At 41.2% G+C, this 9,460-nt stretch overlaps 2 long non-coding RNA genes across 2 annotated transcripts; both read left to right on the top strand.

Moving 5' to 3' along the window:
* Positions 1–3,682: 3,682 nt before the first annotated feature.
* On the top strand, positions 3,683–5,392 carry LOC121761655. Its single transcript, XR_006042064.1, has 3 exons — positions 3,683–4,707; positions 4,806–4,871; positions 5,343–5,392. It is a non-coding gene; the product is annotated as an uncharacterized LOC121761655 (long non-coding RNA).
* Positions 5,393–7,451: 2,059 nt separating this feature from the next.
* On the top strand, positions 7,452–9,215 carry LOC121761645. The gene is made up of 3 exons (XR_006042060.1): positions 7,452–8,530; positions 8,629–8,694; positions 9,166–9,215. It is a non-coding gene; the product is annotated as an uncharacterized LOC121761645 (long non-coding RNA).
* The last annotated feature ends 245 nt before the right edge of the window (positions 9,216–9,460 follow it).

Here is a 9,460-nt window from a genome sequence, read left to right as displayed (position 1 = left end):
TTTAGCCTTCTATATCCAGATAAACACCCCTAGCCACTGAGACTGTGTGTGCAAGGCATGAGGCGAATGAAGCTTACTGGCCAGAAAGATATACAAAAAGGCAGAAACCAGCTGGGCAAGGAACTTAGAAGAAAGTCGACCAGGGAGTCGTCCCAGGTCCAAAGAAGAAGAAGGTATAAGGGTGGCGAAGCCACAAAGAAGAGAAAGGAAAGAGAATGAACATGGGAAAAATGAAGAAAATGGTTAAAAAAAATGATGAAGAAGGAATAAGGGTGGCGAAGCCACAAAGATGCTACTGACCAGTTGGAGACCCAAGTCAGAAGCGCCAGCTGAGAAAAGCAGCTGATCAGAAGCCTAATGCACACAGTTCCCCCACATCAATAAAGAAGAGGTTTTGAACCTTAGAGCCTTAGGAACATCTACCCCAAAACACTACAAGCCAATAGCCCAGTTACAAGCTTTTAAGTCCTTCAGTCGCTGCACGTGAGATCTAAGTCCGAAGCATTTTGTGGTCCAGCAATTAGAGATAACAGTCCTAATACTCCTGGTAAGGTATGAGTGACTGAGTGAACCTAGTGTTCGGCCGAGAGTGTGGGCGATCTTGACAAGCGGATGTACTGACTGGGAAAGAAAAGGGGGGCGGCAGAAGTTCAAGGCTGTCTAAAGCCGGATTGCACCTGATCCCGAGGGGAGGGATGGTTGAAAATATAGCCCGATCTTTGTGTTTTAGTCTTTTTATGTTTGTTTGTGTGTTTTTCTATGTTTGTTCAAATGTTTTTCTTTGCGTCGTAGTATAGAGTCTAGTTTAGGTAGAGTCGGTCAGGGGAGTAACCAGGCTAGAATTCGACTTATTTCTTTTTGTTTGTTCTTCACGCTTGAGGACAAGCATGTGGTAAGTGTGAGCAGTTTGATAAGTCGTATTCTAGGCCTTGGTTACTGGTCAGTATGATGTGCATATTTGAACTTTATCTGCAAAACAAGTTGCTTAAGCGTGCAGGTTGAGTGTTCTAACCAGTAGGGAAGCTTCGGAATAACTCAAGTGAAAAGGGTGTCAGGATATTGCTATCCTGATCAGTATACATGCTAAAACGGTTCGAGATGGAGAAGACGGATAGCTGAGGCTGATTACCCACAATTAAGGGCAAAAGAGTCATCTTGCAATAAGGATTTACCCTAAAATCAAGGGTAAGCCTCCCTATAAAAGGAACCCACTTGGAGAGAAAAAGGGATATCTATTTTCACCATCATCACTCTTAGGTAGAATTTTCTCGGTAGTTCAGTCCTTCAGCCCAGTCCAGAGCCTCATTCTTCGCCACAACCATGACCACCTGAGTTCTAGAAGTCTCCGGAGTTCCAGAAGATCTCGTTCCAGTCCAGCGTGTCTCGCAGTGTCAACAGTTTCATCGCCCGGAGTGGCAAAAACAATCTTTATTTGCTTTCTAGGTAATCTTGTTCGTTTTCTCTACGTTGGATCTTTCGCATTTCCAGTATTTTGCTTATTTTGAAGTCTTGGTTGTGATCCAAACGTTTTTTAAATTGCTATGAAGTTGTTTCGCTCGGTTGTATCGTTGTTCTTTTTACTTTCTGCCTAGATAACTTAGATCTAGCTGTTACGGTAATTTCCAGTGTGGAATCGCATGTTTTAACTTCTGTAGTTAATTTCTCTGAGTTTTCAAGTCTAGATAGCTGTTAGATTTTAGATCTGAATTAGTTAAGTGCGAAAACCCAGTTTACGTGATTTCTGCCACCCTGCATGTTGACCAGTAAGCATAATTGCAGTTTCAGTGTTTAATCTTTTGATTTGGAGTTTAGATTGTAGATCTGTTTTTGTGAAGTTGTTAATCTGCATTTCTCGTTCATGGAACCTGAGTTGTTTGATTTGTGTTCAGACTTGCTGGAGAAGACAATGCCCACATCCAAATTTAGGACCACATTTGCTTTTTAGTTACTTTTTGCTTTTGTCCTTTACTTTTCCTTACTTTTCAGCTGTTACTTTTCAGACCTGTAGGCCTAGTCACCTAACTACCTCTTTTTCCTCTGATATTCTGTTTAACCTTTTATAGTAAACTCGTACCTTCCACATTTATTAGCCAAAAACCATGTTCCCCACTTTCCACGTACACAGCCGTCTGTCCAACACCTTTCCCGCCTCCTAGTCAGTAGAGTACTACTTTAAATTCCAGCCTAGATAAGTCTCAACCCAAAGCGTGGTAGCTAACCAAACCCTCCAGAATATCACCGCAATAGTTTTAGCGCACCATCTCTGTGGGATTCGACCCCTACCTTCACTATACTACCCAGTAGAAGAGGGTTGAGGATTCTTTGAAAGCAGGTTCTAGGCTAGCGGGGATTCTTATACTGATCAGTAGGATAGATCCTTGCTTGAGCGACACCTACGCAAACCTGCTCTTTCACCTTAACAGAGTAATCCACTTGATTTTTTTCAAAAGTTCCTTTGACCTTAGTTGCCTTTCACAAACTTATGAACCCATTGACGTGATTTTATTATTCCATATTACGATTTTCGTTCAACCATGATCAGTGCTGCCTTGTGACAACTGCCTACATTTCTAAATCCTCATGCAACTGATCATTTTTTTTAGCCGTGACATATTTGAGTCATTATCCATTGATGTGTGGACCTTTCAAATTTGGTCGAACAACTGAATTATCTTGTTTGGTAGCCTGCTATGAGAATTGAGGTTTAATTCGATTTCATTCTATATTCATGACCTATCTTATGTTCTTTCAAGCTTCATGGGGATGATCATAACCAATTCTTGCAAGTTAGTGTGAGATTCAAAACAAAAGTTGAGCTGAAATTGTAATTATAGTTTCCTTGAGAGATTTTGGAACTCTTCAAATTTAAAGACATTTTTTTACCATGTTGTTATAGTTTGAAACCGGTTCATATCCAAGTTAAGACTGTTTGATTAAATTTTGAGTTCTTGATTCATATTCTGAGTTCTCGATGCGACACTTTAAGGAAAGGCAAAAGCTTGATCTTTTAACATACAAGTGGAGTTTACCATTGACTTGGGACCTGGATCTGAGCCAGTATCGAAAGCAGCATACCGAATAGCCCCTAAAGAGTTGGCAGAATTGAAGATTCAGTTGCAAGAACTACAACATTTGGGATTCATTCGACCTAGTGTGTCACCGTAGGGAACGTCTGTTTTAATTGTGAGGAAGAAGGATGGGACGATGAGGAGGTGCATCGACTACCGTGAGCTCAACAAGTTGACCTTGAAGAATAATGTAACACCCCGACTTTTTCTATCATTTTTATTGTGTTCTTGAAAGGACCGTCGTTTGTGCATCTGGAAATATTTTGCCGTTGTTCTTTTGTCGAGAAAAAAGATTTTACTCTTTGGACCAAACAATTATTCTTTCGTAGCTCAATTTGAAAATGAGCCCAAAACATAGATTTATTCTCTCTTTTAAAACCCACTTTTGGAGAAGCCCAATTAATTCATGAGAATTAATCGGCCAACACCCAGACTTTTTGTTCCACAAAATATGGGAATAAACTGCAATATTTTATCCACCAACCTGCAAAATCTCAACAACAAGAGATTATATACGGTATTCCACTATCTCCTCCACAACAAATATCATAACGGCCAATCACATGATCTCTCTCCACGTTCTTCCATTTTCAAGAAAACCGCTGTCACCCCGATTGAGAAATCCACACTTTCTCTCTCACGATTGAAATTAAAGAGTGAATTTTTCATCATCAATTGAGGAGAGGGAGTGAAGTCATACTGCAAAAATGAGCGAACCCACGAAGAGGAACGGCACTGGAGCGACGGCTGCAGTTTTGCATCGCGATCCGAGCAGCGGCAGCGCTTGCCGTGAACAGCCGAGGCTGGAGAAGTCGAGCAACGGCAGCTCGGGAGATGTACCGCAGCAGTAGCAGCGGCTGCTCATGACGAACAGCAGCAGGGGCTGACCGCGACGATGAAGGAATCACTGCTGGAACGCGATGGAGTCTCGCGGTGGCATGATTTCGGATGGAGCAAGGCAGCGATAGAACGGGATCCACTCCGGGCTGAACCGATGTGGAGCTGCGACGGAGGAAGGGTGAATCAGCGAGCAGCAGCAGCAGCTCCTGCTGCGTCGCGGCATTGGCAGCGGTGGTGTTGTATTTTGCCGGCGGAAATCAGCGAAGGAGGAGAGAGACGGGATGGCGAAAGCACCGCGCGGCTGCTCGACGAGTCTCGAACAGCAGCGGCGGCAGGTCGTACGAGCAGACAGCAGCAACAGCCGCAGTGGAGGTCGCTGGAGTGGGCAAGGCGCCGGCTGGAGCAATGACGTCGGCGCAGAATTTGTGAAGAAGAGTCGAGATTTGAGAGAGAATGGAGATGCGTTGATGAGTATTTCATTCTTCTAGATACGCGACTAATTTAATGGATTTGCTGGAGCAATTAATTCTTTTTGACTACCAGGAAGTGGAGTAGGATTTTGGGAATGAATTTGTATTGAGCTGGAGTATATATTTTAGGAGTTGGGAGTTTAATTATACTTTGAAATTTAGAAGAAAGATGGAGATGGAGAACACTGCCAGAATCTTAAATGATTAAGTGATGTGGGCTGGAAACTGTCCAAAAAGAGAGAAAGATTGGAGTTACATGATGAAGTGATATGGGCTGAATTCATGAGTTATACACGAGAATTTAAGATTTTGCTAGCTAAGATTTAAAGGTAAGATTTAATAGCATTAACAATGCATGCTTTTCTTTTAAGTATTTATTTCGCAAAGTCTAATATTTTTTTTTTGCATATCATGATCTTTTGAAAAGGTTGAATTTTATGCACGTCTGTTGAGGTCGGAATATAAAGTTGATTTGAGGAGATAAGCAAACGAGGTGGGCTTTCTTTTTAAATAAGGGCAATGCCCTAAGTATACTTTTTATGTGAAAATGATATGAATATTTGTCATGCCGTGTTTTGTTTTATTCTATGGAACCTATCTGATGTGGCTTTTGCCATCAATGGATAATCGAATTCGGGTCTGTCTAGGGAGTGAGTCCCTATTCAGGCTAGTGTACACCTATGGAGATCGTGAGCCGTCTTTTGGGTCGGCCGGTCTAGTGACTTGGAATGTGGCCACATTCCTTGTCATCAATGGATCAGATATGGTAGACATCTATGGGAAAATGACTGCAGTCACGAGTTTTACGATGGAAATGATTTTAGTGTCTTGGGCGATTTCTAAAGTTAAAACCCCAAGGTCACTCAATGGTGGCATGATAAATACTTTTTATAAAATGTTTTCGGCATGAGTCCACTGAGTGCATCAAGTACTCAGCCCTGCATTTCTTTTTAAAAATGTGCAGGTTGAGCAGTGACGAGCGCGGTGGGTGTTGAGCATAAAAGTGAAGAATGTCTGTCTAGAATATGTTGTGTCTTCATACATAGCATTATTCTACTCTCGAAATGCTTCTGCTAAATATTGTTTCTTTTGAGTTGTTGATTGTTGAGATACTCTGATTTTATTCGAGCTATTCCCATTTGTTTCGGGCTATGGTTGAGTTGTGTTGTTTTCCCCTTTCTTCCCCGCTTCTTTAATCCTCCCCTAGTCGCGATCAACCGTGTTTCCTATCCTTAGAAAATGCGGGCGTGACAAAGTGGTATCAGAGCAATTTTTCCTTCCGCTCTGGACCCGAGAGTCTTTTTCTGTCTTAGTCTAGACTTGTTTCGCTAGACTAAAATAATAATGATAATAATTATACATTAAAGGCTCAACATCCCGCTTCGCCGCGCTCAATCAAGAAAGAAGTAATTTATTTTTGTGAAAAATTGTTATGAGAAAGTTTCAGGAAAGGAGAAGAGAAACTATGGTTAGGAAAAACAAAGTATGTTTTACAATGGGATATATGAGCTATGGTTATGAAAACAAAGTTTGTTTTACAATGGGATAGAAGAGCTATGGTTATGAAAACAAAGTATGTTTTACAATGGGATAGCAGAGCTATGGTTATGAAAATAAAGTATGTTTTACATTGAGATAGATGAGCTTTGCTTATATAAAAAAATATATGTATGTGTTTCGCGATATGTTATGCAATGGGATGACTTGTCTTTTATGAAAAGATTTGATCAATGGAAAATACTGTGTTTATGAATTGTTTGAAATTTTTGAGTTTCGAGAAAAATATTTTAACTTTTTCATTTGGAAAATTGAGCTATGGAAGTGTGGTGATATTTATGTTATGAGGTGCAAAGTATGATGCGTTATTCTATGGAGTGTTTTATACGATGGATGAAAGTTGATGCGAAAGTATATTTTAGTTTTGAGTCAAAACTTTTACTTTAAAAGTGAGATGTGGAAATTTTAAGAAAGTGTGAAAGAGTTTGACGAAAGCTTTTGTGCCAAAATTTTATGAATGCAAATGTGAAGTGCGGAAGTGTTTAGCTATGAGATATGAAAATGTTGTGTGTTTATCTTGTGGTATGAATGACGTTAATTGTGGTAGATGTTGAGATGAGAGATGATGAAGTATGTGGCGAACATAGAGTGCTCATGTTGTAGGCTAGATTGAATACGCGCGAACCGTAGTTTTAAGTTGAAATAATCTATCACTTTCCCGAGTGAAAAACGAACGAGAATTTGAAAGTTTGGGGTGAACCCCTAATTTGTCAAGGCACGACGAGGCAAGGAGAGCGAGAGTGCGAATGGAGGCCGATGGACCATGAAACTTTTTCTTGGAATAGCATGAAACGTTGGAGCAAGCTTGATGTGTGAACTATTTTACTATTTCCTACGTTTTCCCTGAACGACAAGAACAAAAAGAATACGAGGAAGATTTCAAGAAGTGGAAGATAGCGAAGACGAAATGAAGTTCAAATGCAAAAGAGTGTCCAAGACAATGAGGGATGATGCGAAGTGCGCGATTTAATTTAATATAGTCAAATCTCGCGTAATTCATTAAAAGTGGCAGCGATGTGACTTTCAACTACGATGTTAATTAAACGACAAGAGGAAGCTGCTTGGAAGACAAGATGATGGAGAAATTCTATTTTCGAAAGACGTAAGCAAATTTCGGGACGAAATTTTTGTTAAGATGGGTAGATTGTAACACCCCGACTTTTTCTATCATTTTTATTGTATTCTTGAAAGGACCGTCGTTTGTGCATCTGGAAATATTTTGCCGTTGTTCTTTTGTCGAGAAAAAAGATTTTACTCTTTGGACCAAACAATTATTCTTTCGTAGCTCAATTTGAAAATGAGCCCAAAACATAGATTTATTCTCTCTTTTAAAACCCACTTTTGGAGAAGCCCAATTAATTCATGAGAATTAATCGGCCAACACCCAGACTTTTTGTTCCACAAAATATGGGAATAAACTGCAATATTTTATCCACCAACCTGCAAAATATCAACAACAAGAGATTATATACGGTATTCCACTATCTCCTCCACAACAAATATCATAACGGCCAATCACATGATCTCTCTCCACGTTCTTTCATTTTCAAGAAAACCGCTGTCACCCCGATTGAGAAATCCACACTTTCTCTCTCACGATTGAAATTAAAGAGTGAATTTTTCATCATCAATTGAGGAGAGGGAGTGAAGTCATACTGCAAAAATGAGCGAACCCACGAAGAGGAACGGCACTGGAGCGACGGCTGCAGTTTTGCATCGCGATCCGAGCAGCGGCAGCGCTTGCCGTGAACAGCCGAGGCTGGAGAAGTCGAGCAACGGCAGCTCGGGAGATGTACCGCAGCAGTAGCAGCGGCTGCTCATGACGAACAGCAGCAGGGGCTGACCGCGACGATGAAGGAATCACTGCTGGAACGCGATGGAGTCTCGCGGTGGCATGATTTCGGATGGAGCAAGGCAGCGATAGAACGGGATCCACTCCGGGCTGAACCGATGTGGAGCTGCGACGGAGGAAGGGTGAATCAGCGAGCAGCAGCAGCAGCTCCTGCTGCGTCGCGGCATTGGCAGCGGTGGTGTTGTATTTTGCCGGCGGAAATCAGCGAAGGAGGAGAGAGACGGGATGGCGAAAGCACCGCGCGGCTGCTCGACGAGTCTCGAACAGCAGCGGCGGCAGGTCGTACGAGCAGACAGCAGCAACAGCCGCAGTGGAGGTCGCTGGAGTGGGCAAGGCGCCGGCTGGAGCAATGACGTCGGCGCAGAATTTGTGAAGAAGAGTCGAGATTTGAGAGAGAATGGAGATGCGTTGATGAGTATTTCATTCTTCTAGATACGCGACTAATTTAATGGATTTGCTGGAGCAATTAATTCTTTTTGACTACCAGGAAGTGGAGTAGGATTTTGGGAATGAATTTGTATTGAGCTGGAGTATATATTTTAGGAGTTGGGAGTTTAATTATACTTTGAAATTTAGAAGAAAGATGGAGATGGAGAACACTGCCAGAATCTTAAATGATTAAGTGATGTGGGCTGGAAACTGTCCAAAAAGAGAGAAAGATTGGAGTTACATGATGAAGTGATATGGGCTGAATTCATGAGTTATACACGAGAATTTAAGATTTTGCTAGCTAAGATTTAAAGGTAAGATTTAATAGCATTAACAATGCATGCTTTTCTTTTAAGTATTTATTTCGCAAAGTCTAATATTTTTTTTTTGCATATCATGATCTTTTGAAAAGGTTGAATTTTATGCACGTCTGTTGAGGTCGGAATATAAAGTTGATTTGAGGAGATAAGCAAACGAGGTGGGCTTTCTTTTTAAATAAGGGCAATGCCCTAAGTATACTTTTTATGTGAAAATGATATGAATATTTGTCATGCCGTGTTTTGTTTTATTCTATGGAACCTATCTGATGTGGCTTTTGCCATCAATGGATAATCGAATTCGGGTCTGTCTAGGGAGTGAGTCCCTATTCAGGCTAGTGTACACCTATGGAGATCGTGAGCCGTCTTTTGGGTCGGCCGGTCTAGTGACTTGGAATGTGGCCACATTCCTTGTCATCAATGGATCAGATATGGTAGACATCTATGGGAAAATGACTGCAGTCACGAGTTTTACGATGGAAATGATTTTAGTGTCTTGGGCGATTTCTAAAGTTAAAACCCCAAGGTCACTCAATGGTGGCATGATAAATACTTTTTATAAAATGTTTTCGGCATGAGTCCACTGAGTGCATCAAGTACTCAGCCCTGCATTTCTTTTTAAAAATGTGCAGGTTGAGCAGTGACGAGCGCGGTGGGTGTTGAGCATAAAAGTGAAGAATGTCTGTCTAGAATATGTTGTGTCTTCATACATAGCATTATTCTACTCTCGAAATGCTTCTGCTAAATATTGTTTCTTTTGAGTTGTTGATTGTTGAGATACTCTGATTTTATTCGAGCTATTCCCATTTGTTTCGGGCTATGGTTGAGTTGTGTTGTTTTCCCCTTTCTTCCCCGCTTCTTTAATCCTCCCCTAGTCGCGATCAACCGTGTTTCCTATCCTTAGAAAATGCGGGCGTGACAAATAAG

This window comes from Salvia splendens, chromosome 13 (genome assembly GCF_004379255.2).
Source record: "Salvia splendens isolate huo1 chromosome 13, SspV2, whole genome shotgun sequence".
Classification (NCBI taxonomy): Eukaryota; Viridiplantae; Streptophyta; class Magnoliopsida; order Lamiales; family Lamiaceae; genus Salvia; species Salvia splendens.
This window is presented reverse-complemented; position numbering and strand designations above follow the sequence as displayed.